The 24,089-nt window shown below is 38.7% G+C and overlaps 35 non-coding genes across 35 annotated transcripts; all 35 read right to left on the reverse strand.

Moving 5' to 3' along the window:
- Positions 1–459: 459 nt before the first annotated feature.
- On the reverse strand, positions 460–531 carry TRNAD-GUC (transfer RNA aspartic acid (anticodon GUC)). The gene has a single exon. It is a non-coding gene; the product is annotated as a tRNA-Asp (tRNA).
- A 275-nt stretch (positions 532–806) lies between these two features.
- Positions 807–878, reverse strand: TRNAD-GUC (transfer RNA aspartic acid (anticodon GUC)). Its single transcript has one exon. It is a non-coding gene; the product is annotated as a tRNA-Asp (tRNA).
- A 275-nt stretch (positions 879–1,153) lies between these two features.
- Positions 1,154–1,225, reverse strand: TRNAD-GUC (transfer RNA aspartic acid (anticodon GUC)). The gene has a single exon. It is a non-coding gene; the product is annotated as a tRNA-Asp (tRNA).
- A 1,130-nt stretch (positions 1,226–2,355) lies between these two features.
- Positions 2,356–2,427, reverse strand: TRNAD-GUC (transfer RNA aspartic acid (anticodon GUC)). Its single transcript has one exon. It is a non-coding gene; the product is annotated as a tRNA-Asp (tRNA).
- A 275-nt stretch (positions 2,428–2,702) lies between these two features.
- TRNAD-GUC (transfer RNA aspartic acid (anticodon GUC)) lies at positions 2,703–2,774 on the reverse strand. Its single transcript has one exon. It is a non-coding gene; the product is annotated as a tRNA-Asp (tRNA).
- Positions 2,775–3,517: 743 nt separating this feature from the next.
- TRNAD-GUC (transfer RNA aspartic acid (anticodon GUC)) lies at positions 3,518–3,589 on the reverse strand. Its single transcript has one exon. It is a non-coding gene; the product is annotated as a tRNA-Asp (tRNA).
- Positions 3,590–4,211: 622 nt separating this feature from the next.
- TRNAD-GUC (transfer RNA aspartic acid (anticodon GUC)) lies at positions 4,212–4,283 on the reverse strand. Its single transcript has one exon. It is a non-coding gene; the product is annotated as a tRNA-Asp (tRNA).
- A 622-nt stretch (positions 4,284–4,905) lies between these two features.
- TRNAD-GUC (transfer RNA aspartic acid (anticodon GUC)) lies at positions 4,906–4,977 on the reverse strand. Its single transcript has one exon. It is a non-coding gene; the product is annotated as a tRNA-Asp (tRNA).
- A 275-nt stretch (positions 4,978–5,252) lies between these two features.
- TRNAD-GUC (transfer RNA aspartic acid (anticodon GUC)) lies at positions 5,253–5,324 on the reverse strand. The gene has a single exon. It is a non-coding gene; the product is annotated as a tRNA-Asp (tRNA).
- A 275-nt stretch (positions 5,325–5,599) lies between these two features.
- TRNAD-GUC (transfer RNA aspartic acid (anticodon GUC)) lies at positions 5,600–5,671 on the reverse strand. The gene has a single exon. It is a non-coding gene; the product is annotated as a tRNA-Asp (tRNA).
- A 784-nt stretch (positions 5,672–6,455) lies between these two features.
- TRNAD-GUC (transfer RNA aspartic acid (anticodon GUC)) lies at positions 6,456–6,527 on the reverse strand. Its single transcript has one exon. It is a non-coding gene; the product is annotated as a tRNA-Asp (tRNA).
- Positions 6,528–7,312: 785 nt separating this feature from the next.
- Positions 7,313–7,384, reverse strand: TRNAD-GUC (transfer RNA aspartic acid (anticodon GUC)). Its single transcript has one exon. It is a non-coding gene; the product is annotated as a tRNA-Asp (tRNA).
- A 784-nt stretch (positions 7,385–8,168) lies between these two features.
- On the reverse strand, positions 8,169–8,240 carry TRNAD-GUC (transfer RNA aspartic acid (anticodon GUC)). Its single transcript has one exon. It is a non-coding gene; the product is annotated as a tRNA-Asp (tRNA).
- Positions 8,241–8,515: 275 nt separating this feature from the next.
- TRNAD-GUC (transfer RNA aspartic acid (anticodon GUC)) lies at positions 8,516–8,587 on the reverse strand. The gene has a single exon. It is a non-coding gene; the product is annotated as a tRNA-Asp (tRNA).
- A 1,989-nt stretch (positions 8,588–10,576) lies between these two features.
- Positions 10,577–10,648, reverse strand: TRNAD-GUC (transfer RNA aspartic acid (anticodon GUC)). Its single transcript has one exon. It is a non-coding gene; the product is annotated as a tRNA-Asp (tRNA).
- Positions 10,649–10,923: 275 nt separating this feature from the next.
- On the reverse strand, positions 10,924–10,995 carry TRNAD-GUC (transfer RNA aspartic acid (anticodon GUC)). The gene has a single exon. It is a non-coding gene; the product is annotated as a tRNA-Asp (tRNA).
- Positions 10,996–11,270: 275 nt separating this feature from the next.
- On the reverse strand, positions 11,271–11,342 carry TRNAD-GUC (transfer RNA aspartic acid (anticodon GUC)). The gene has a single exon. It is a non-coding gene; the product is annotated as a tRNA-Asp (tRNA).
- A 622-nt stretch (positions 11,343–11,964) lies between these two features.
- TRNAD-GUC (transfer RNA aspartic acid (anticodon GUC)) lies at positions 11,965–12,036 on the reverse strand. Its single transcript has one exon. It is a non-coding gene; the product is annotated as a tRNA-Asp (tRNA).
- A 275-nt stretch (positions 12,037–12,311) lies between these two features.
- Positions 12,312–12,383, reverse strand: TRNAD-GUC (transfer RNA aspartic acid (anticodon GUC)). Its single transcript has one exon. It is a non-coding gene; the product is annotated as a tRNA-Asp (tRNA).
- Positions 12,384–13,005: 622 nt separating this feature from the next.
- TRNAD-GUC (transfer RNA aspartic acid (anticodon GUC)) lies at positions 13,006–13,077 on the reverse strand. The gene has a single exon. It is a non-coding gene; the product is annotated as a tRNA-Asp (tRNA).
- A 275-nt stretch (positions 13,078–13,352) lies between these two features.
- On the reverse strand, positions 13,353–13,424 carry TRNAD-GUC (transfer RNA aspartic acid (anticodon GUC)). Its single transcript has one exon. It is a non-coding gene; the product is annotated as a tRNA-Asp (tRNA).
- Positions 13,425–13,699: 275 nt separating this feature from the next.
- TRNAD-GUC (transfer RNA aspartic acid (anticodon GUC)) lies at positions 13,700–13,771 on the reverse strand. Its single transcript has one exon. It is a non-coding gene; the product is annotated as a tRNA-Asp (tRNA).
- A 1,478-nt stretch (positions 13,772–15,249) lies between these two features.
- Positions 15,250–15,321, reverse strand: TRNAD-GUC (transfer RNA aspartic acid (anticodon GUC)). The gene has a single exon. It is a non-coding gene; the product is annotated as a tRNA-Asp (tRNA).
- Positions 15,322–15,596: 275 nt separating this feature from the next.
- TRNAD-GUC (transfer RNA aspartic acid (anticodon GUC)) lies at positions 15,597–15,668 on the reverse strand. Its single transcript has one exon. It is a non-coding gene; the product is annotated as a tRNA-Asp (tRNA).
- A 275-nt stretch (positions 15,669–15,943) lies between these two features.
- TRNAD-GUC (transfer RNA aspartic acid (anticodon GUC)) lies at positions 15,944–16,015 on the reverse strand. The gene has a single exon. It is a non-coding gene; the product is annotated as a tRNA-Asp (tRNA).
- A 784-nt stretch (positions 16,016–16,799) lies between these two features.
- TRNAD-GUC (transfer RNA aspartic acid (anticodon GUC)) lies at positions 16,800–16,871 on the reverse strand. Its single transcript has one exon. It is a non-coding gene; the product is annotated as a tRNA-Asp (tRNA).
- A 1,131-nt stretch (positions 16,872–18,002) lies between these two features.
- TRNAD-GUC (transfer RNA aspartic acid (anticodon GUC)) lies at positions 18,003–18,074 on the reverse strand. Its single transcript has one exon. It is a non-coding gene; the product is annotated as a tRNA-Asp (tRNA).
- A 275-nt stretch (positions 18,075–18,349) lies between these two features.
- On the reverse strand, positions 18,350–18,421 carry TRNAD-GUC (transfer RNA aspartic acid (anticodon GUC)). Its single transcript has one exon. It is a non-coding gene; the product is annotated as a tRNA-Asp (tRNA).
- A 275-nt stretch (positions 18,422–18,696) lies between these two features.
- On the reverse strand, positions 18,697–18,768 carry TRNAD-GUC (transfer RNA aspartic acid (anticodon GUC)). The gene has a single exon. It is a non-coding gene; the product is annotated as a tRNA-Asp (tRNA).
- Positions 18,769–19,552: 784 nt separating this feature from the next.
- TRNAD-GUC (transfer RNA aspartic acid (anticodon GUC)) lies at positions 19,553–19,624 on the reverse strand. The gene has a single exon. It is a non-coding gene; the product is annotated as a tRNA-Asp (tRNA).
- Positions 19,625–19,897: 273 nt separating this feature from the next.
- TRNAD-GUC (transfer RNA aspartic acid (anticodon GUC)) lies at positions 19,898–19,969 on the reverse strand. Its single transcript has one exon. It is a non-coding gene; the product is annotated as a tRNA-Asp (tRNA).
- A 784-nt stretch (positions 19,970–20,753) lies between these two features.
- Positions 20,754–20,825, reverse strand: TRNAD-GUC (transfer RNA aspartic acid (anticodon GUC)). The gene has a single exon. It is a non-coding gene; the product is annotated as a tRNA-Asp (tRNA).
- Positions 20,826–21,100: 275 nt separating this feature from the next.
- On the reverse strand, positions 21,101–21,172 carry TRNAD-GUC (transfer RNA aspartic acid (anticodon GUC)). Its single transcript has one exon. It is a non-coding gene; the product is annotated as a tRNA-Asp (tRNA).
- A 1,132-nt stretch (positions 21,173–22,304) lies between these two features.
- Positions 22,305–22,376, reverse strand: TRNAD-GUC (transfer RNA aspartic acid (anticodon GUC)). Its single transcript has one exon. It is a non-coding gene; the product is annotated as a tRNA-Asp (tRNA).
- A 1,478-nt stretch (positions 22,377–23,854) lies between these two features.
- TRNAD-GUC (transfer RNA aspartic acid (anticodon GUC)) lies at positions 23,855–23,926 on the reverse strand. Its single transcript has one exon. It is a non-coding gene; the product is annotated as a tRNA-Asp (tRNA).
- Positions 23,927–24,089: the final 163 nt, after the last annotated feature.

The raw sequence follows: 24,089 nt of genomic DNA on the forward strand, positions 1-24,089 counted from the left end.
AGAATTCTGTGTTTGTGGGGAATTCATTACCGATTTCAGGTCATTTTATGAGGTATGAATCAAACAATTCGGACGTTTAACTGTATATAACAAATCATTTACTCAAAAATACCTCCCCGACGGGGAATTGAACCCCGGACTTCCGCGTGACAGGCGGAGATACTCACCACTATACGATCGAGGATTTACATGAATATGCTTTCAACACTCATGATTTTCAGTGATCTGATGCTCAATTTCTCTATTTGTAAGGGCCTACATTGCAACATGTGAAGATATTCAAAACGTAACGATCTGTTAATTGCGTAATATTCAGCGATTTCATAATCCCCAATTCATAGAGTTGAAGAATTCTGTGTTTGTGGGGAATTCATTGCCGATTTCAGGTCATTTTATGAGGTATGAATCAAACAATTCGGACGGTCAACTGTATATAACAAATCATTTACTCAAAAATACCTCCCCGACGGGGAATTGAACCCCGGTCTTCCGCGTGACAGGCGGAGATACTCACCACTATACTATCGAGGATTTACATGAATATGCTTTCAACACTCACGATTGTCAGTGATCTAATGCTCAATTTCTCTATATATAGCGGCCTTTATTGCAACATGTGGAGATAATCACAACGTAACGATCGATTAATTGCGTAATGTTCATGGATTTCAAAGTCCCCAATTCATAGAGTTGAAGAATTCTGTGTTTGTGGGGAATTCATTACCGATTTCAGGTCATTTTATGAGGTATGAATCAAACAATTCGGACGTTCAACTGTATATAACAAATAATTTACTCAAAAATACCTCCCCGACGGGGAATTGAACCCCGGTCTTCCGCGTGACAGGCGGAGATACTCACCACTATACTATCGAGGATTTACATGAATATGCTTTCAACACTCACGATTGTCAGTGATCTAATGCTCAATTTCTCTATATATAGCGGCCTTTATTGCAACATGTGGAGATAATCACAACGTAACGATCGATTAATTGCGTAATGTTCATGGATTTCAAAGTCCCCAATTCATAGAGTTGAAGAATTCTGTGTTTGTGGGGAATTCATTACCGATTTCAGGTCATTTTATGAGGTATGAATCAAACAATTCGGACGTTCAACTGTATATAACAAATCATTTACTCAAAAATATCTCCCCGACGGGGAATTGAACCCCGGTCTTCCGCGTGACAGGCGGAGATACTCACCACTATACTATCGAGGATTTACATGAATATGCTTTCAACACTCACGATTGTCAGTGATCTAATGCTCAAGTTCTCTATATATAGCGGCCTTTATTGCAACATGTGGAGATAATCACAACGTAACGATCGATTAATTGCGTAATGTTCAGGGATTTCAAAGTCCCCAATTCATAGAGTTGAAGAATTCTGTGTTTGTGGGGAATTCATTACCGATTTCAGGTCATTTTATGAGGTATGAATCAAACAATTCGGACGATCAACTATATATAACAAATCATTTACTCAAAAACACCTCCCCGATGGGGAATTGAACCCCGGTCTTCCGCGTGACAGGCGGAGATACTCACCACTATACTATCGAGGATTTACATGAATATGCTTTCAACACTCACGATTGTCAGTGATCTAATGCTCAATTTCTCTATATATAGCGGCCTTTATTGCAACATGTGGAGATAATCACAACGTAACGATCGATTAATTGCGTAATGTTCAGGGATTTCAAAGTCCCTAATTCATAGAGTTGAAGAATTCTGTGTTTGTGGGGAATTCATTACCGATTTCAGGTCATTTTATGAGGTATGAATCAAACAATTTGAACGGTCAACTGTATATAACAAATCATTTACTTAAAAATACCTCCCCGACGGGAATTGAACCCCGGTTTTCCGCGTGACAGGCGGAAATACTCACCACTATACTATCGAGGATTTACATGAATACTCTTTCAACAGTCATGATTTTCAGTGATCTGATGCTCAATTTCTCTATTTGTAAGGGCCTACATTGCAACATGTGAAGATATTCAAAACGTAACGATCGGTTAATTGCGTAATGTTCAGCGATTTCACAATCCCCCAATTCATAGAGTTGAAGAATTCTGTGGTGAGGTACACTCATGATTTTCAGTGATCTGATGCTCGATTTCTCTATCTGTAAGGGCCTTCATTGCAACATGTGAAGATATTCAAAACGTAACGATCGATTAATTGCGTAATGTTCATGGATTTCAAAGTCCCCAATTCATAGAGTTGAAGAATTCTGTGTTTGTGGGGAATTCATTACCGATTTCAGGTCATTTTATGAGGTATGAATCAAACAATTCGGACGTTCAACTGTATATAACAAATCATTTACTCAAAAATATCTCCCCGACGGGGAATTGAACCCCGGTCTTCCGCGTGACAGGCGGAGATACTCACCACTATACTATCGAGGATTTACATGAATATGCTTTCAATACTCACGATTGTCAGTGATCTAATGCTCAAGTTCTCTATATATAGCGGCCTTTATTGCAACATGTGGAGATAATCACAACGTAACGATCGATTAATTGTGTAATGTTCAGGGATTTCAAAGTCCCCAATTCATAGAGTTGAAGAATTCTGTGTTTGTGGGGAATTCATTACCGATTTCAGGTCATTTTATGAGGTATGAATCAAACAATTCGGACGATCAACTATATATAACAAAACATTTACTCAAAAACACCTCCCCGACGGGGAATTGAACCCCGGTCTTCCGCGTGACAGGCGGAGATACTCACCACTATACTATCGAGGATTTACATGAATATGCTTTCAACACTCACGATTGTCAGTGATCTAATGCTCAATTTCTCTATATATAGCGGCCTTTATTGCAACATGTGGAGATAATCACAAGGTAACTATACTATCGAGGATTTACATGAATATGCTTTCAACACTCACGATTGTCAGTGATCTAATGCTCAATTTCTCTATATATTGCGGCCTTTATTGCAACATGTGGAGAAAATCACAAGGTAACAATCGATTAATTGCGAAATGTTCAATGATTTTAAAGTCACTAATTCATTGAGTTGAAGAATTCTGTGTTTGTGGGGAATTCATTACCGATTTCAGGTCATTTTATGAGGTATGAATCAAACAATTCGGACGTTTAACTGTATATAACAAATCATTTACTCAAAAATACCTCCCCGACGGGGAATTGAACCCAGGACTTCCGCGTGACAGGCGGAGATACTCACCACTATACGATCGAGGATTTACATGAATATGCTTTCAACACTCATGATTTTCAGTGATCTGATGCTCAATTTCTCTATTTGTAAGGGCCTACATTGCAACATGTGAAGATATTCAAAACGTAACGATCTGTTAATTGCGTAATATTCAGCGATTTCATAATCCCCAATTCATAGAGTTGAAGAATTCTGTGTTTGTGGGGAATTCATTGCCGATTTCAGGTCATTTTATGAGGTATGAATCAAACAATTCGGACGGTCAACTGTATATAACAAATCATTTACTCAAAAATACCTCCCCGACGGGGAATTGAACCCCGGTCTTCCGCGTGACAGGCGGAGATACTCACCACTATACTATCGAGGATTTACATGAACATGCTTTCAACACTCACGATTGTCAGTGATCTAATGCTCAATTTCTCTATATATTGCGGCCTTTATTGCAACATGTGGAGAAAATCACAAGGTAACAATCGATTAATTGCGAAATGTTCAATGATTTTAAAGTCACTAATTCATTGAGTTGAAGAATTCTGTGTTTGTGGGGAATTCATTACCGATTTCAGGTCATTTTATGAGGTATGAATCAAACAATTCGGACGTTTAACTGTATATAACAAATCATTTACTCAAAAATACCTCCCCGACGGGGAATTGAACCCAGGACTTCCGCGTGACAGGCGGAGATACTCACCACTATACGATCGAGGATTTACATGAATATGCTTTCAACACTCATGATTTTCAGTGATCTGATGCTCAATTTCTCTATTTGTAAGGGCCTACATTGCAACATGTGAAGATATTCAAAACGTAACGATCTGTTAATTGCGTAATATTCAGCGATTTCATAATCCCCAATTCATAGAGTTGAAGAATTCTGTGTTTGTGGGGAATTCATTGCCGATTTCAGGTCATTTTATGAGGTATGAATCAAACAATTCGGACGGTCAACTGTATATAACAAATCATTTACTCAAAAATACCTCCCCGACGGGGAATTGAACCCCGGTCTTCCGCGTGACAGGCGGAGATACTCACCACTATACTATCGAGGATTTACATGAACATGCTTTCAACACTCACGATTGTCAGTGATCTAATGCTCAATTTCTCTATATATTGCGGCCTTTATTGCAACATGTGGAGAAAATCACAAGGTAACAATCGATTAATTGCGAAATGTTCAATGATTTTAAAGTCACTAATTCATTGAGTTGAAGAATTCTGTGTTTGTGGGGAATTCATTACCGATTTCAGGTCATTTTATGAGGTATGAATCAAACAATTCGGACGTTTAACTGTATATAACAAATCATTTACTCAAAAATACCTCCCCGACGGGGAATTGAACCCCGGACTTCCGCGTGACAGGCGGAGATACTCACCACTATACGATCGAGGATTTACATGAATATGCTTTCAACACTCATGATTTTCAGTGATCTGATGCTCAATTTCTCTATTTGTAAGGGCCTACATTGCAACATGTGAAGATATTCAAAACGTAACGATCTGTTAATTGCGTAATATTCAGCGATTTCATAATCCCCAATTCATAGAGTTGAAGAATTCTGTGTTTGTGGGGAATTCATTGCCGATTTCAGGTCATTTTATGAGGTATGAATCAAACAATTCGGACGGTCAACTGTATATAACAAATCATTTACTCAAAAATACCTCCCCGACGGGGAATTGAACCCCGGACTTCCGCGTGACAGGCGGAGATACTCACCACTATACTATCGAGGATTTACATGAATATGCTTTCAACACTCACGATTGTCAGTGATGTAATGCTCAATTTCTCTATCTATAGCGGCCTTTATTGCAACATGTGGAGATAATCACAACGTAACGATCGATTAATTGCGTAATGTTCATGGATTTCAAAGTCCCCAATTCATAGAGTTGAAGAATTCTGTGTTTGTGGGGAATTCATTACCGATTTCAGGTCATTTTATGAGGTATGAATCAAACAATTCGGACGTTCAACTGTATATAACAAATAATTTACTCAAAAATACCTCCCCGACGGGGAATTGAACCCCGGTCTTCCGCGTGACAGGCGGAGATACTCACCACTATACTATCGAGGATTTACATGAATATGCTTTCAACACTCACGATTGTCAGTGATCTAATGCTCAATTTCTCTATATATAGCGGCCTTTATTGCAACATGTGGAGATAATCACAACGTAACGATCGATTAATTGCGTAATGTTCATGGATTTCAAAGTCCCCAATTCATAGAGTTGAAGAATTCTGTGTTTGTGGGGAATTCATTACCGATTTCAGGTCATTTTATGAGGTATGAATCAAACAATTCGGACGTTCAACTGTATATAACAAATCATTTACTCAAAAATATCTCCCCGACGGGGAATTGAACCCCGGTCTTCCGCGTGACAGGCGGAGATACTCACCACTATACTATCGAGGATTTACATGAATATGCTTTCAACACTCACGATTGTCAGTGATCTAATGCTCAATTTCTCTATATATAGCGGCCTTTATTGCAACATGTGGAGATAATCACAACGTAACGATCGATTAATTGCGTAATGTTCAGGGATTTCAAAGTCCCCAATTCATAGAGTTGAATAATTCTGTGTTTGTGGAGAATTCATTACCGATTTCAGGTCATTTTATGAGGTATGAATCAAACAATTCGGACGGTCAACTGTATATAACAAATCATTTACTCAAAAATACCTCCCCGACGGTGAATTGAAACCCGGTCTTCCGCGTGACTGGCGGAGATACTCACCACTATAATATCGAGGATTTACATGAATATGCTTTCAACACTCATGATTTTCAGTGATCTGATGCTCAATTTCTCTATTTGTAAGGGCCTACATTGCAACATGTGAAGATATTCAAAACGTAACGATCGGTTAATTGCGTAATGTTCAGCGATTTCACAATCCCCCAATTCATAGAGTTGAAGAATTCTGTGGTGAGGTACACTCATGATTTTCAGTGATCTGATGCTCGATTTCTCTATCTGTAAGGGCCTTCATTGCAACATGTGAAGATATTCAAAACGTAACGATCGATTAATTGCGTAATGTTCATGGATTTCAAAGTCCCCAATTCATAGAGTTGAAGAATTCTGTGTTTGTGGGGAATTCATTACCGATTTCAGGTCATTTTATGAGGTATGAATCAAACAATTCGGACGTTCAACTGTATATAACAAATCATTTACTCAAAAATATCTTCCCGACGGGGAATTGAACCCCGGTCTTCCGCGTGACAGGCGGAGATACTCACCACTATACTATCGAGGATTTACATGAATATGCTTTCAACACTCACGATTGTCAGTGATCTAATGCTCAAGTTCTCTATATATAGCGGCCTTTATTGCAACATGTGGAGATAATCACAACGTAACGATCGATTAATTGCGTAATGTTCAGGGATTTCAAAGTCCCCAATTCATAGAGTTGAAGAATTCTGTGTTTGTGGGGAATTCATTACCGATTTCAGGTCATTTTATGAGGTATGAATCAAACAATTCGGACGGTCAACTGTATATAACAAATCATTTACTCAAAAATACCTACCCGACGGTGAATTGAAACCCGGTCTTCCGCGTGACTGGCGGAGATACTCACCACTATAATATCGAGGATTTACATGAATATGCTTTCAACACTCATGATTTTCAGTGATCTGATGCTCAATTTCTCTATTTGTAAGGGCCTACATTGCAACATGTGAAGATATTCAAAACGTAACGATCGGTTAATTGCGTAATGTTCAGCGATTTCACAATCCCCCAATTCATAGAGTTGAAGAATTCTGTGGTGAGGTACACTCATGATTTTCAGTGATCTGATGCTCGATTTCTCTATCTGTAAGGGCCTTCATTGCAACATGTGAAGATATTCAAAACGTAACGATCGGTTAATTGCGTAATGTTCAGGGATTTCATAGTCCCCCAATTCATAGAGTTGAAGAATTCTATGTTTGTGGGGAATTCATTACCGATTTCAGGTCATTTTATGAGGTATGAATCAAACAATTCGGACGTTCAACTGTAAATAACAAATCATTTACTCAAAAATATCTCCCCGACGGGGAATTGAACCCCGGTCTTCCGCGTGACAGGCGGAGATACTCACCACTATACTATCGAGGATTTACATGAATATGCTTTCAACACTCACGATTGTCAGTGATCTAATGCTCAATTTCTCTATATATAGCGGCCTTTATTGCAACATGTGGAGATAATCACAACGTAACGATCGATTAATTGCGTAATGTTCAGGGATTTCAAAGTCCCCAATTCATAGAGTTGAAGAATTCTGTGTTTGTGGAGAATTCATTACCGATTTCAGGTCATTTTATGAGGTATGAATCAAACAATTCGGACGGTCAACTGTATATAACAAATCATTTACTCAAAAATACCTCCCAGACGGTGAATTGAAACCCGGTCTTCCGCGTGACTGGCGGAGATACTCACCACTATAATATCGAGGATTTACATGAATATGCTTTCAACACTCATGATTTTCAGTGATCTGATGCTCAATTTCTCTATTTGTAAGGGCCTACATTGCAACATGTGAAGATATTCAAAACGTAACGATCGGTTAATTGCGTAATGTTCAGCGATTTCACAATCCCCCAATTCATAGAGTTGAAGAATTCTGTGGTGAGGTACACTCATGATTTTCAGTGATCTGATGCTCGATTTCTCTATCTGTAAGGGCCTTCATTGCAACATGTGAAGATATTCAAAACGTAACGATCGATTAATTGCGTAATGTTCATGGATTTCAAAGTCCCCAATTCATAGAGTTGAAGAATTCTGTGTTTGTGGGGAATTCATTACCGATTTCAGGTCATTTTATGAGGTATGAATCAAACAATTCGGACGTTCAACTGTATATAACAAATCATTTACTCAAAAATATCTCCCCGACGGGGAATTGAACCCCGGTCTTCCGCGTGACAGGCGGAGATACTCACCACTATACTATCGAGGATTTACATGAATATGCTTTCAACACTCACGATTGTCAGTGATCTAATGCTCAAGTTCTCTATATATAGCGGCCTTTATTGCAACATGTGGAGATAATCACAACGTAACGATCGATTAATTGCGTAATGTTCAGGGATTTCAAAGTCCCCAATTCATAGAGTTGAAGAATTCTGTGTTTGTGGGGAATTCATTACCGATTTCAGGTCATTTTATGAGGTATGAATCAAACAATTCGGACGATCAACTATATATAACAAATCATTTACTCAAATACACCTCCCCGACGGGGAATTGAACCCCGGTCTTCCGCGTGACAGGCGGAGATACTCACCACTATACTATCAAGGATTTACATGAATATGCTTTCAACACTCACGATTGTCAGTGATCTAATGCTCAATTTCTCTATATATAGCGGCCTTTATTGCAACATGTGGAGATAATCACAACGTAACGATCGATTAATTGCGTAATGTTCAGGGATTTCAAAGTCCCTAATTCATAGAGTTGAAGAATTCTGTGTTTGTGGGGAATTCATTACCGATTTCAGGTCATTTTATGAGGTATGAATCAAACAATTCGGACGGTCAACTGTATATAACAAATCATTTACTCAAAAATACCTCCCCGACGGTGAATTGAAACCCGGTCTTCCGCGTGACTGGCGGAGATACTCACCACTATAATATCGAGGATTTACATGAATATGCTTTCAACACTCATGATTTTCAGTGATCTGATGCTCAATTTCTCTATTTGTAAGGGCCTACATTGCAACATGTGAAGATATTCAAAACGTAACGATCGGTTAATTGCGTAATGTTCAGCGATTTCACAATCCCCCAATTCATAGAGTTGAAGAATTCTGTGGTGAGGTACACTCATGATTTTCAGTGATCTGATGCTCGATTTCTCTATCTGTAAGGGCCTTCATTGCAACATGTGAAGATATTCAAAACGTAACGATCGGTTAATTGCGTAATGTTCAGGGATTTCATAGTCCCCCAATTCATAGAGTTGAAGAATTCTGTGTTTGTGGGGAATTCATTACCGATTTCAGGTCATTTTATGAGGTATGAATCAAACAATTCGGACGTTCAACTGTATATAACAAATCATTTACTCAAAAATACCTCCCCGACGGGGAATTGAAACCCGGACTTCCGCGTGACAGGCGGAGATACTCACCACTATACTATCGAGGATTTACATTAATATGCTTTCAACACTCATGATTTTCAGTGATCTGATGATCAATTTCTCTATATATAGCGGCCTTTATTGCAACATGTGGAGATAATCACAACGTAACGATCGATTAATTGCGTAATGTTCAGGGATTTCAAAGTCCCCAATTCATAGAGTTGAAGAATTCTGTGTTTGTGGGGAATTCATTACCGATTTCAGGTCATTTTATGAGGTATGAATCAAACAATTCGGACGGTCAACTGTATATAACAAATCATTTACTCAAAAATACCTCCCCGACGGTGAATTGAAACCCGGTCTTCCGCGTGACTGGCGGAGATACTCACCACTATAATATCGAGGATTTACATGAATATGCTTTCAACACTCATGATTTTCAGTGATCTGATGCTCAATTTCTCTATTTGTAAGGGCCTACATTGCAACATGTGAAGATATTCAAAACGTAACGATCGGTTAATTGCGTAATGTTCAGCGATTTCACAATCCCCCAATTCATAGAGTTGAAGAATTCTGTGGTGAGGTACACTCATGATTTTCAGTGATCTGATGCTCGATTTCTCTATCTGTAAGGGCCTTCATTGCAACATGTGAAGATATTCAAAACGTAACGATCGGTTAATTGCGTAATGTTCAGGGATTTCATAGTCCCCCAATTCATAGAGTTGAAGAATTCTGTGTTTGTGGGGAATTCATTACCGATTTCAGGTCATTTTATGAGGTATGAATCAAACAATTCGGACGTTCAACTGTATATAACAAATCATTTACTCAAAAATACCTCCCCGACGGGGAATTGAAACCCGGACTTCCGCGTGACAGGCGGAGATACTCACCACTATACTATCGAGGATTTACATTAATATGCTTTCAACACTCATGATTTTCAGTGATCTGATGATCAATTTCTCTATATATAGCGGCCTTTATTGCAACATGTGGAGATAATCACAACGTAACGATCGATTAATTGCGTAATGTTCAGGGATTTCAAAGTCCCCAATTCATAGAGTTGAAGAATTCTGTGTTTGTGGGGAATTCATTACCGATTTCAGGTCATTTTATGAGGTATGAATCAAACAATTCGGACGATCAACTATATATAACAAATCATTTACTCAAAAACAACTCCCCGACGGGGAATTGAACCCCGGTCTTCCGCGTGACAGGCGGAGATACTCACCACTATACTATCGAGGATTTACATGAATATGCTTTCAACACTCATGATTTTCAGTGATCTGATGCTCAATTTCTCTATTTGTAAGGGCCTACATTGCAACATGTGAAGATATTCAAAACGTAACGATCGGTTAATTGCGTAATATTCAGCGATTTCATAATCCCCAATTCATAGAGTTGAAGAATTCTGTGTTTGTGGGGAATTCATTACCGATTTCAGGTCATTTTATGAGGTATGAATCAAACAATTCGGACGGTCAACTGTATATAACAAATCATTTGCTCAAAAATACCTCCCCGACGGGGAATTGAACCCCGGTCTTCCGCGTGACAGGCGGAGATACTCACCACTATACTATCGAGGATTTACATGAATATGCTTTCAACACTCACGATTGTCAGTGATCTAATGCTCAATTTCTCTATATATTGCGGCCTTTATTGCAACATGTGGAGAAAATCACAAGGTAACAATCGATTAATTGCGAAATGTTCAATGATTTTAAAGTCACTAATTCATTGAGTTGAAGAATTCTGTGTTTGTGGGGAATTCATTACCGATTTCAGGTCATTTTATGAGGTATGAATCAAACAATTCGGACGTTTAACTGTATATAACAAATCATTTACTCAAAAATACCTCCCCGACGGGGAATTGAACCCCGGTCTTCCGCGTGACAGGCGGAGATACTCACCACTATACTATCGAGGATTTACATGAACATGCTTTCAACACTCACGATTGTCAGTGATCTAATGCTCAATTTCTCTATATATTGCGGCCTTTATTGCAACATGTGGAGAAAATCACAAGGTAACAATCGATTAATTGCGAAATGTTCAATGATTTTAAAGTCACTAATTCATTGAGTTGAAGAATTCTGTGTTTGTGGGGAATTCATTACCGATTTCAGGTCATTTTATGAGGTATGAATCAAACAATTCGGACGTTTAACTGTATATAACAAATCATTTACTCAAAAATACCTCCCCGACGGGGAATTGAACCCCGGACTTCCGCGTGACAGGCGGAGATACTCACCACTATACGATCGAGGATTTACATGAATATGCTTTCAACACTCATGATTTTCAGTGATCTGATGCTCAATTTCTCTATTTGTAAGGGCCTACATTGCAACATGTGAAGATATTCAAAACGTAACGATCGGTTAATTGCGTAATATTCAGCGATTTCATAATCCCCAATTCATAGAGTTGAAGAATTCTGTGTTTGTGGGGAATTCATTACCGATTTCAGGTCATTTAATGAGGTATGAATCAAACAATTCGGACGGTCAACTGTATATAACAAATCATTTGCTCAAAAATACCTCCCCGACGGGGAATTGAACCCCGGTCTTCCGCGTGACAGGCGGAGATACTCACCACTATACTATCGAGGATTTACATGAATATGCTTTCAACACTCACGATTGTCAGTGATCTAATGCTCAATTTCTCTATATATTGCGGCCTTTATTGCAACATGTGGAGAAAATCACAAGGTAACAATCGATTAATTGCGAAATGTTCAATGATTTTAAAGTCACTAATTCATTGAGTTGAAGAATTCTGTGTTTGTGGGGAATTCATTACCGATTTCAGGTCATTTTATGAGGTATGAATCAAACAATTCGGACGTTTAACTGTATATAACAAATCATTTACTCAAAAATACCTCCCCGACGGGGAATTGAACCCCGGTCTTCCGCGTGACAGGCGGAGATACTCACCACTATACTATCGAGGATTTACATGAACATGCTTTCAACACTCACGATTGTCAGTGATCTAATGCTCAATTTCTCTATATATTGCGGCCTTTATTGCAACATGTGGAGAAAATCACAAGGTAACAATCGATTAATTGCGAAATGTTCAATGATTTTAAAGTCACTAATTCATTGAGTTGAAGAATTCTGTGTTTGTGGGGAATTCATTACCGATTTCAGGTCATTTTATGAGGTATGAATCAAACAATTCGGACGTTTAACTGTATATAACAAATCATTTACTCAAAAATACCTCCCCGACGGGGAATTGAACCCCGGACTTCCGCGTGACAGGCGGAGATACTCACCACTATACGATCGAGGATTTACATGAATATGCTTTCAACACTCATGATTTTCAGTGATCTGATGCTCAATTTCTCTATTTGTAAGGGCCTACATTGCAACATGTGAAGATATTCAAAACGTAACGATCTGTTAATTGCGTAATATTCAGCGATTTCATAATCCCCAATTCATAGAGTTGAAGAATTCTGTGTTTGTGGGGAATTCATTGCCGATTTCAGGTCATTTTATGAGGTATGAATCAAACAATTCGGACGTTTAACTGTATATAACAAATCATTTACTCAAAAATACCTCCCCGACGGGGAATTGAACCCCGGTCTTCCGCGTGACAGGCGGAGATACTCACCACTATACTATCGAGGATTTACATGAATATGCTTTCAACACTCACGATTGTCAGTGATCTAATGCTCAATTTCTCTCTATATAGCGGCCTTTATTGCAACATGTGGAGATAATCACAACGTAACGATCGATTAATTGCGTAATGTTCATGGATTTCAAAGTCCCCAATTCATAGAGTTGAAGAATTCTGTGTTTGTGGGGAATTCATTACCGATTTCAGGTCATTTTATGAGGTATGAATCAAACAATTCGGACGTTCAACTGTATATAACAAATCATTTACTCAAAAATACCTCCCCGACGGGGAATTGAACCCCGGTCTTCCGCGTGACAGGCGGAGATACTCACCACTATACTATCGAGGATTTACATGAATATGCTTTCAACACTCACGATTGTCAGTGATCTAATGCTCAATTTCTCTATATATAGCGGCCTTTATTGCAACATGTGGAGATAATCACAACGTAACGATCGATTAATTGCGTAATGTTCATGGATTTCAAAGTCCCCAATTCATAGAGTTGAAGAATTCTGTGTTTGTGGGGAATTCATTACCGATTTCAGGTCATTTTATGAGGTATGAATCAAACAATTCGGACGTTCAACTGTATATAACAAATCATTTACTCAAAAATATCTCCCCGACGGGGAATTGAACCCCGGTCTTCCGCGTGACAGGCGGAGATACTCACCACTATACTATCGAGGATTTACATGAATATGCTTTCAACACTCACGATTGTCAGTGATCTAATGCTCAAGTTCTCTATATATAGCGGCCTTTATTGCAACATGTGGAGATAATCACAACGTAACGATCGATTAATTGCGTAATGTTCAGGGATTTCAAAGTCCCCAATTCATAGAGTTGAAGAATTCTGTGTTTGTGGAGAATTCATTACCGATTTCAGGTCATTTTATGAGGTATGAATCAAACAATTCGGACGATCAACTATATATAACAAATCATTTACTCAAAAACACCTCCCCGATGGGGAATTGAACCCCGGTCTTCCGCGTGACAGGCGGAGATACTCACCACTATACTATCGAGGATTTACATGAATATGCTTTCAACACTCACGATTGTCAGTGATCTAATGCTCAATTTCTCTATATATAGCGGCCTTTATTGCAACATGTGGAGATAATCACAACGTAACGATCGATTAATTGCGTAATGTTCAGGGATTTCAAAGTCCCTAATTCATAGAGTTGAAGAATTCTGTGTTTGTGGGGAATTCATTACCGATTTCAGGTCATTTTATGAGGTATGAATCAAACAATTCGGACGGTCAACTGTATATAACAAATCATTTACTCAAAAATACCTCCCCGACGGTGAATTGAAACCCGGTCTTCCGCGTGACTGGCGGAGATACTCACCACTATAATATCGAGGATTTACATGAATATGCTTTCAACACTCATGATTTTCAGTGATCTGATGCTCAATTTCTCTATTTGTAAGGGCCTACATTGCAACATGTGAAGATATTCAAAACGTAACGATCGGTTAATTGCGTAATGTTCAGCGATTTCACAATCCCCCAATTCATAGAGTTGAAGAATTCTGTGGTGAGGTACACTCATGATTTTCAGTGATCTGATGCTCGATTTCTCTATCTGTAAGGGCCTTCATTGCAACATGTGAAGATATTCAAAACGTAACGATCGATTAATTGCGTAATGTTCATGGATTTCAAAGTCCCCAATTCATAGAGTTGAAGAATTCTGTGTTTGTGGGGAATTCATTACCGATTTCAGGTCATTTTATGAGGTATGAATCAAACAATTCGGACGTTTAACTGTATATAACAAATCATTTACTCAAAAATACCTCCCCGACGGGGAATTGAACCCCGGACTTCCGCGTGACAGGCGGAGATACTCACCACTATACGATCGAGGATTTACTTGAATATGCTTTCAACACTCATGATTTTCAGTGATCTGATGCTCAATTTCTCTATTTGTAAGGGCCTACATTGCAACATGTGAAGATATTCAAAACGTAACGATCTGTTAATTGCGTAATATTCAGCGATTTCATAATCCCCAATTCATAGAGTTGAAGAATTCTGTGTTTGTGGGGAATTCATTGCCGATTTCAGGTCATTTTATGAGGTATGAATCAAACAATTCGGACGGTCAACTGTATATAACAAATCATTTACTCAAAAATACCTCCCCGACGGGGAATTGAACCCCGGTCTTCCGCGTGACAGGCGGAGATACTCACCACTATACTATCGAGGATTTACATGAATATGCTTTCAACACTCACGATTGTCAGTGATCTAATGCAAAATTTCTCTATATATAGCGGCCTTTATTGCAACATGTGGAGATAATCACAACGTAACGATCGATTAATTGCGTAATGTTCATGGATTTCAAAGTCCCCAATTCATAGAGTTGAAGAATTCTGTGTTTGTGGGGAATTCATTACCGATTTCAGGTCATTTTATGAGGTATGAATCAAACAATTCGGACGTTCAACTGTATATAACAAATCATTTACTCAAAAATATCTCCCCGACGGGGAATTGAACCCCGGTCTTCCGCGTGACAGGCGGAGATACTCACCACTATACTATCGAGGATTTACATGAATATGCTTTCAACACTCACGATTGTCAGTGATCTAATGCTCAAGTTCTCTATATATAGCGGCCTTTATTGCAACATGTGGAGATAATCACAACGTAACGATCGATTAATTGCGTAATGTTCAGGGATTTCAAAGTCCCCAATTCATAGAGTTGAAGAATTCTGTGTTTGTGGAGAATTCATTACCGATTTCAGGTCATTTTATGAGGTATGAATCAAACAATTCGGACGATCAACTATATATAACAAATCATTTACTCAAAAACACCTCCCCGACGGGGAATTGAACCCCGGTCTTCCGCGTGACAGGCGGAGATACTCACCACTATACTATCGAGGATTTACATGAATATGCTTTCAACACTCACGATTGTCAGTGATCTAATGCTCAATTTCTCTATATATAGCGGCCTTTATTGCAACATGTGGAGATAATCACAACGTAACGATCGATTAATTGCGTAATGTTCAGGGATTTCAAAGTCCCTAATTCATAGAGTTGAAGAATTCTGTGTTTGTGGGGAATTCATTACCGATTTCAGGTCATTTTATGAGGTATGAATCAAACAATTCGGACGGTCAACTGTATATAACAAATCATTTACTCAAAAATACCTCCCCGACGGTGAATTGAAACCCGGTCTTCCGCGTGACTGGCGGAGATACTCACCACTATAATATCGAGGATTTACATGAATATGCTTTCAACACTCATGATTTTCAGTGATCTGATGCTCAATTTCTCTATTTGTAAGGGCCTACATTGCAACATGTGAAGATATTCAAAACGTAACGATCGGTTAATTGCGTAATGTTCAGCGATTTCACAATCCCCCAATTCATAGAGTTGAAGAATTCTGTGGTGAGGTACACTCATGATTTTCAGTGATCTGATGCTCGATTTCTCTATCTGTAAGGGCCTTCATTGCAACATGTGAAGATATTCAAAACGTAACGATCGATTAATTGCGTAATGTTCATGGATTTCAAAGTCCCCAATTCATAGAGTTGAAGAATTCTGTGTTTGTGGGGAATTCATTACCGATTTCAGGTCATTTTATGAGGTATGAATCAAACAATTCGGACGTTCAACTGTATATAACAAATCATTTACTCAAAAATATCTCCCCGACGGGGAATTGAACCCCGGTCTTCCGCGTGACAGGCGGAGATACTCACCACTATACTATCGAGGATTTACATGAATATGCTTTCAACACTCACGATTGTCAGTGATCTAATGCTCAATTTCTCTATATATAGCGGCCTTTATTGCAACATGTGGAGATAATCACAACGTAACGATCGATTAATTGCGTAATGTTCAGGGATTTCAAAGTCCCTAATTCATAGAGTTGAAGAATTCTGTGTTTGTGGGGAATTCATTACCGATTTCAGGTCATTTTATGAGGTATGAATCAAACAATTCGGACGGTCAACTGTATATAACAAATCATTTACTCAAAAATACCTCCCCGACGGTGAATTGAAACCCGGTCTTCCGCGTGACTGGCGGAGATACTCACCACTATAATATCGAGGATTTACATGAATATGCTTTCAACACTCATGATTTTCAGTGATCTGATGCTCAATTTCTCTATTTGTAAGGGCCTACATTGCAACATGTGAAGATATTCAAAACGTAACGATCGGTTAATTGCGTAATGTTCAGCGATTTCACAATCCCCCAATTCATAGAGTTGAAGAATTCTGTGGTGAGGTACACTCATGATTTTCAGTGATCTGATGCTCGATTTCTCTATCTGTAAGGGCCTTCATTGCAACATGTGAAGATATTCAAAACGTAACGATCGATTAATTGCGTAATGTTCATGGATTTCAAAGTCCCCAATTCATAGAGTTGAAGAATTCTGTGTTTGTGGGGAATTCATTACCGATTTCAGGTCATTTTATGAGGTATGAATCAAACAATTCGGACGTTTAACTGTATATAACAAATCATTTACTCAAAAATACCTCCCCGACGGGGAATTGAACCCCGGACTTCCGCGTGACAGGCGGAGATACTCACCACTATACGATCGAGGATTTACTTGAATATGCTTTCAACACTCATGATTTTCAGTGATCTGATGCTCAATTTCTCTATTTGTAAGGGCCTACATTGCAACATGTGAAGATATTCAAAACGTAACGATCTGTTAATTGCGTAATATTCAGCGATTTCATAATCCCCAATTCATAGAGTTGAAGAATTCTGTGTTTGTGGGGAATTCATTGCCGATTTCAGGTCATTTTATGAGGTATGAATCAAACAATTCGGACGGTCAACTGTATATAACAAATCATTTACTCAAAAATACCTCCCCGACGGGGAATTGAACCCCGGTCTTCCGCGTGACAGGCGGAGATACTCACCACTATACTATCGAGGATTTACATGAATATGCTTTCAACACTCACGATTGTCAGTGATCTAATGCTCAATTTCTCTATATATAGCGGCCTTTATTGCAACATGTGGAGATAATCACAACGTAACGATCGATTAATTGCGTAATGTTCATGGATTTCAAAGTCCCCAATTCATAGAGTTGAAGAATTCTGTGTTTGTGGGGAATTCATTACCGATTTCAGGTCATTTTATGAGGTATGAATCAAACAATTCGGACGTTCAACTGTATATAACAAATCATTTACTCAAAAATATCTCCCCGACGGGGAATTGAACCCCGGTCTTCCGCGTGACAGGCGGAGATACTCACCACTATACTATCGAGGATTTACATGAATATGCTTTCAACACTCACGATTGTCAGTGATCTAATGCTCAAGTTCTCTATATATAGCGGCCTTTATTGCAACATGTGGAGATAATCACAACGTAACGATCGATTAATTGCGTAATGTTCAGGGATTTCAAAGTCCCCAATTCATAGAGTTGAAGAATTCTGTGTTTGTGGAGAATTCATTACCGATTTCAGGTCATTTTATGAGGTATGAATCAAACAATTCGGACGATCAACTATATATAACAAATCATTTACTCAAAAACACCTCCCCGACGGGGAATTGAACCCCGGTCTTCCGCGTGACAGGCGGAGATACTCACCACTATACTATCGAGGATTTACATGAATATGCTTTCAACACTCACGATTGTCAGTGATCTAATGCTCAATTTCTCTATATATAGCGGCCTTTATTGCAACATGTGGAGATAATCACAACGTAACGATCGATTAATTGCGTAATGTTCAGGGATTTCAAAGTCCCTAATTCATAGAGTTGAAGAATTCTGTGTTTGTGGGGAATTCATTACCGATTTCAGGTCATTTTATGAGGTATGAATCAAACAATTCGGACGGTCAACTGTATATAACAAATCATTTACTCAAAAATACCTCCCCGACGGTGAATTGAAACCCGGTCTTCCGCGTGACTGGCGGAGATACTCACCACTATAATATCGAGGATTTACATGAATATGCTTTCAACACTCATGATTTTCAGTGATCTGATGCTCAATTTCTCTATTTGTAAGGGCCTACATTGCAACATGTGAAGATATTCAAAACGTAACGATCGGTTAATTGCGTAATGTTCAGCGATTTCACAATCCCCCAATTCATAGAGTTGAAGAATTCTGTGGTGAGGTACACTCATGATTTTCAGTGATCTGATGCTCGATTTCTCTATCTGTAAGGGCCTTCATTGCAACATGTGAAGATATTCAAAACGTAACGATCGATTAATTGCGTAATGTTCATGGATTTCAAAGTCCCCAATTCATAGAGTTGAAGAATTCTGTGTTTGTGGGGAATTCATTACCGATTTCAGGTCATTTTATGAGGTATGAATCAAACAATTCGGACGTTCAACTGTATATAACAAATCATTTACTCAAAAATATCTCCCCGACGGGGAATTGAACCCCGGTCTTCCGCGTGACAGGCGGAGATACTCACCACTATACTATCGAGGATTTACATGAATATGCTTTCAACACTCACGATTGTCAGTGATCTAATGCTCAAGTTCTCTATATATAGCGGCCTTTATTGCAACATGTGGAGATAATCACAACGTAACGATCGATTAATTGCGTAATGTTCAGGGATTTCAAAGTCCCTGATTCATAGAGTTGAAGAATTCTGTGTTTGTGGAGAATTCATTACCGATTTCAGGTCATTTTATGAGGTATGAATCAAACAATTCGGACGATCAACTACATAACAAATCATTTACTCAAAAACACCTCCCCGACGGGGAATTGAACCCCGGTCTTCCGCGTGACAGGCGGAGATACTCACCACTATACTATCAAGGATTTACATGAATATGCTTTCAACACTCACGATTGTCAGTGATCTAATGCTCAATTTCTCTATATATAGCGGCCTTTATTGCAACATGTGGAGATAATCACAACGTAACGATCGATTAATTGCGTAATGTTCAGGGATTTCAAAGTCCCTAATTCATAGAGTTGAAGAATTCTGTGTTTGTGGGGAATTCATTACCGATTTCAGGTCATTTTATGAGGTATGAATCAAACAATTCGGACGGTCAACTGTATATAACAAATCATTTACTCAAAAATACCTCCCCGACGGTGAATTGAAACCCGGTCTTCCGCGTGACTGGCGGAGATACTCACCACTATAATATCGAGGATTTACATGAATATGCTTTCAACACTCATGATTTTCAGTGATCTGATGCTCAATTTCTCTATTTGTAAGGGCCTACATTGCAACATGTGAAGATATTCAAAACGTAACGATCGGTTAATTGCGTAATGTTCAGCGATTTCACAATCCCCCAATTCATAGAGTTGAAGAATTCTGTGGTGAGGTACACTCATGATTTTCAGTGATCTGATGCTCGATTTCTCTATCTGTAAGGGCCTTCATTGCAACATGTGAAGATATTCAAAACGTAACGATCGATTAATTGCGTAATGTTCATGGATTTCAAAGTCCCCAATTCATAGAGTTGAAGAATTCTGTGTTTGTGGGGAATTCATTACCGATTTCAGGTCATTTTATGAGGTATGAATCAAACAATTCGGACGTTCAACTGTATATAACAAATCATTTACTCAAAAATATCTCCCCGACGGGGAATTGAACCCCGGTCTTCCGCGTGACAGGCGGAGATACTCACCACTATACTATCGAGGATATACATGAACATGCTTTCAACACTCACGATTGTCAGTGATCTAATGCTCAAGTTCTCTATATATAGCGGCCTTTATTGCAACATGTGGAGATAATCACAACGTAACGATCGATTAATTGCGTAATGTTCAGGGATTTCAAAGTCCCCAATTCATAGAGTTGAAGAATTCTGTGTTTGTGGGGAATTCATTACCGATTTCAGGTCATTTTATGAGGTATGAATCAAACAATTCGGACGATCAACTATATATAACAAATCATTTACTCAAATACACCTCCCCGACGGGGAATTGAACCCCGGTCTTCCGCGTGACAGGCGGAGATACTCACCACTATACTATCAAGGATTTACATGAATATGCTTTCAACACTCACGATTGTCAGTGATCTAATGCTCAATTTCTCTATATATAGCGGCCTTTATTGCAACATGTGGAGATAATCACAACGTAACGATCGATTAATTGCGTAATGTTCAGGGATTTCAAAGTCCCTAATTCATAGAGTTGAAGAATTCTGTGTTTGTGGGGAATTCATTACCGATTTCAGGTCATTTTATGAGGTATGAATCAAACAATTCGGACGGTCAACTGTATATAACAAATCATTTACTCAAAAATACCTCCCCGACGGTGAATTGAAACCCGGTCTTCCGCGTGACTGGCGGAGATACTCACCACTATAATATCGAGGATTTACATGAATATGCTTTCAACACTCATGATTTTCAGTGATCTGATGCTCAATTTCTCTATTTGTAAGGGCCTACATTGCAACATGTGAAGATATTCAAAACGTAACGATCGGTTAATTGCGTAATGTTCAGCGATTTCACAATCCCCCAATTCATAGAGTTGAAGAATTCTGTGGTGAGGTACACTCATGATTTTCAGTGATCTGATGCTCGATTTCTCTATCTGTAAGGGCCTTCATTGCAACATGTGAAGATATTCAAAATGTAACGATCGGTTAATTGCGTAATGTTCAGGGATTTCATAGTCCCCCAATTCATAGAGTTGAAGAATTCTATGTTTGTGGGGAATTCATTACCGATTTCAGGTCATTTTATGAGGTATGAATCAAACAATTCGGACGTTCAACTGTATATAACAAATCATTTACTCAAAAATACCTCCCCGACGGGGAATTGAAACCCGGACTTCCGCGTGACAGGCGGAGATACTCACCACTATACTATCGAGGATTTACATAAATATGCTTTCAACACTCATGATTTTCAGTGATCTGATGATCAATTTCTCTATATATAGCGGCCGTTATTGCAACATGTGGAGATAATCACAACGTAACGATCGATTAATTGCGTAATGTTCAGGGATTTCAAAGTCCCCAATTCATAGAGTTGAAGAATTCTGTGTTTGTGGGGAATTCATTACCGATTTCAGGTCATTTTATGAGGTATGAATCAAACAATTCGGACGATCAACTATATATAACAAATCATTTACTCAAAAACAACTCCCCGACGGGGAATTGAACCCCGGTCTTCCGCGTGACAGGCGGAGATACTCACCACTACACTATCGAGGATTTACATGAATATGCTTTCAACACTCATGATTTTCAGTGATCTGATGCTCGATTTCTCTATCTGTAAGGGCCTTCATTGCAACATGTGAAGATATTCGAAACGTAACGATCGGTTAATTGCGTAATGTTCAGGGATTTCATAGTCCCCCAATTCATAGAGTTGAAGAATTCTATGTTTGTGGGGAATTCATTACCGATTTCAGGTCATTTTATGAGGTATGAATCAAACAATTCGGACGTTCAACTGTATATAACAAATCATTTACTCAAAAATACCTCCCCAACGGGGAATTGAAACCCGGACTTCCGCGTGACAGGCGGAGATACTCACCACTAACTATCGAGGATTTACATGAATATGCTTTCAACACTCATGATTTTCAGTGATCTGATGATCAATTTCTCTATTAGTAAGGGCCTACATTGCAACATGTGAAGATATTCAAAACGTAACGATCGGTTAATTGCGTAATATTCAGCGATTTCATAATCCCCAATTCATAGAGTTGAAGAATTCTGTGTTTGTGGGGAATTCATTACCGATTTCAGGTCATTTTATGCGGTATGAATCAAACAATTCGGACGTTCAACTTTATATAACAAATCATTTACTCAAAAATACCTCCCCGACGGGTAATTGAACCCCGGTCTTCCGCGTGACAGGCGGAGATACTCACCACTATACTATCGAGGATTTACATGAATATGCTTTCAACACTCACGATTGTCAGTGATCTAATGCTCAAGTTCTCTATATATAGCGGCCTTTATTGCAACATGTGGAGATAATCACAACGTAACGATCGATTAATTGCGTAATGTTCAGGGATTTCAAAGTCCCCAATTCATAGAGTTGAAGAATTCTGTGTTTGTGGGGAATTCATTACCGATTTCAGGTCATTTTATGAGGTATGAATCAAACAATTCGGACGGTCAACTGTATATAACAAATCATTTACTCAAAAATACCTCCCCGACGGTGAATTGAAACCCGGTCTTCCGCGTGACTGGCGGAGATACTCACCACTATAATATCGAGGATTTACATGAATATGCTTTCAACACTCATGATTTTCAGTGATCTGATGCTCAATTTCTCTATTTGTAAGAGCCTACATTGCAACATGTGAAGATATTCAAAACGTAACGATCGGTTAATTGCGTAATGTTCAGCGATTTCACAATCCCCCAATTCATAGAGTTGAAGAATTCTGTGGTGAGGTACACTCATGATTTTCAGTGATCTGATGCTCGATTTCTCTATCTGTAAGGGCCTTCATTGCAACATGTGAAGATATTCAAAACGTAACGATCGATTAATTGCGTAATGTTCATGGATTTCAAAGTCCCCAATTCATAGAGTTGAAGAATTCTGTGTTTGTGGGGAATTCATTACCGATTTCAGGTCATTTTATGAGGTATGAATCAAACAATTCGGACGTTCAACTGTATATAACAAATCATTTACTCAAAAATATCTCCCCGACGGGGAATTGAACCCCGGTCTTCCGCGTGACAGGCGGAGATACTCACCACTATACTATCGAGGATTTACATGAATATGTTTTCAACACTCACGATTGTCAGTGATCTAATGCTCAAGTTCTCTATATATAGCGGCCTTTATTGCAACATGTGGAGATAATCACAACGTAACGATCGATTAATTGCGTAATGTTCAGGGATTTCAAAGTCCCCAATTCATAGAGTTGA

Source organism: Saccoglossus kowalevskii, chromosome 17 (genome assembly GCF_978046115.1).
Source record: "Saccoglossus kowalevskii chromosome 17, keSacKowa6.1, whole genome shotgun sequence".
Taxonomy (NCBI): Eukaryota; Metazoa; Hemichordata; class Enteropneusta; family Harrimaniidae; genus Saccoglossus; species Saccoglossus kowalevskii.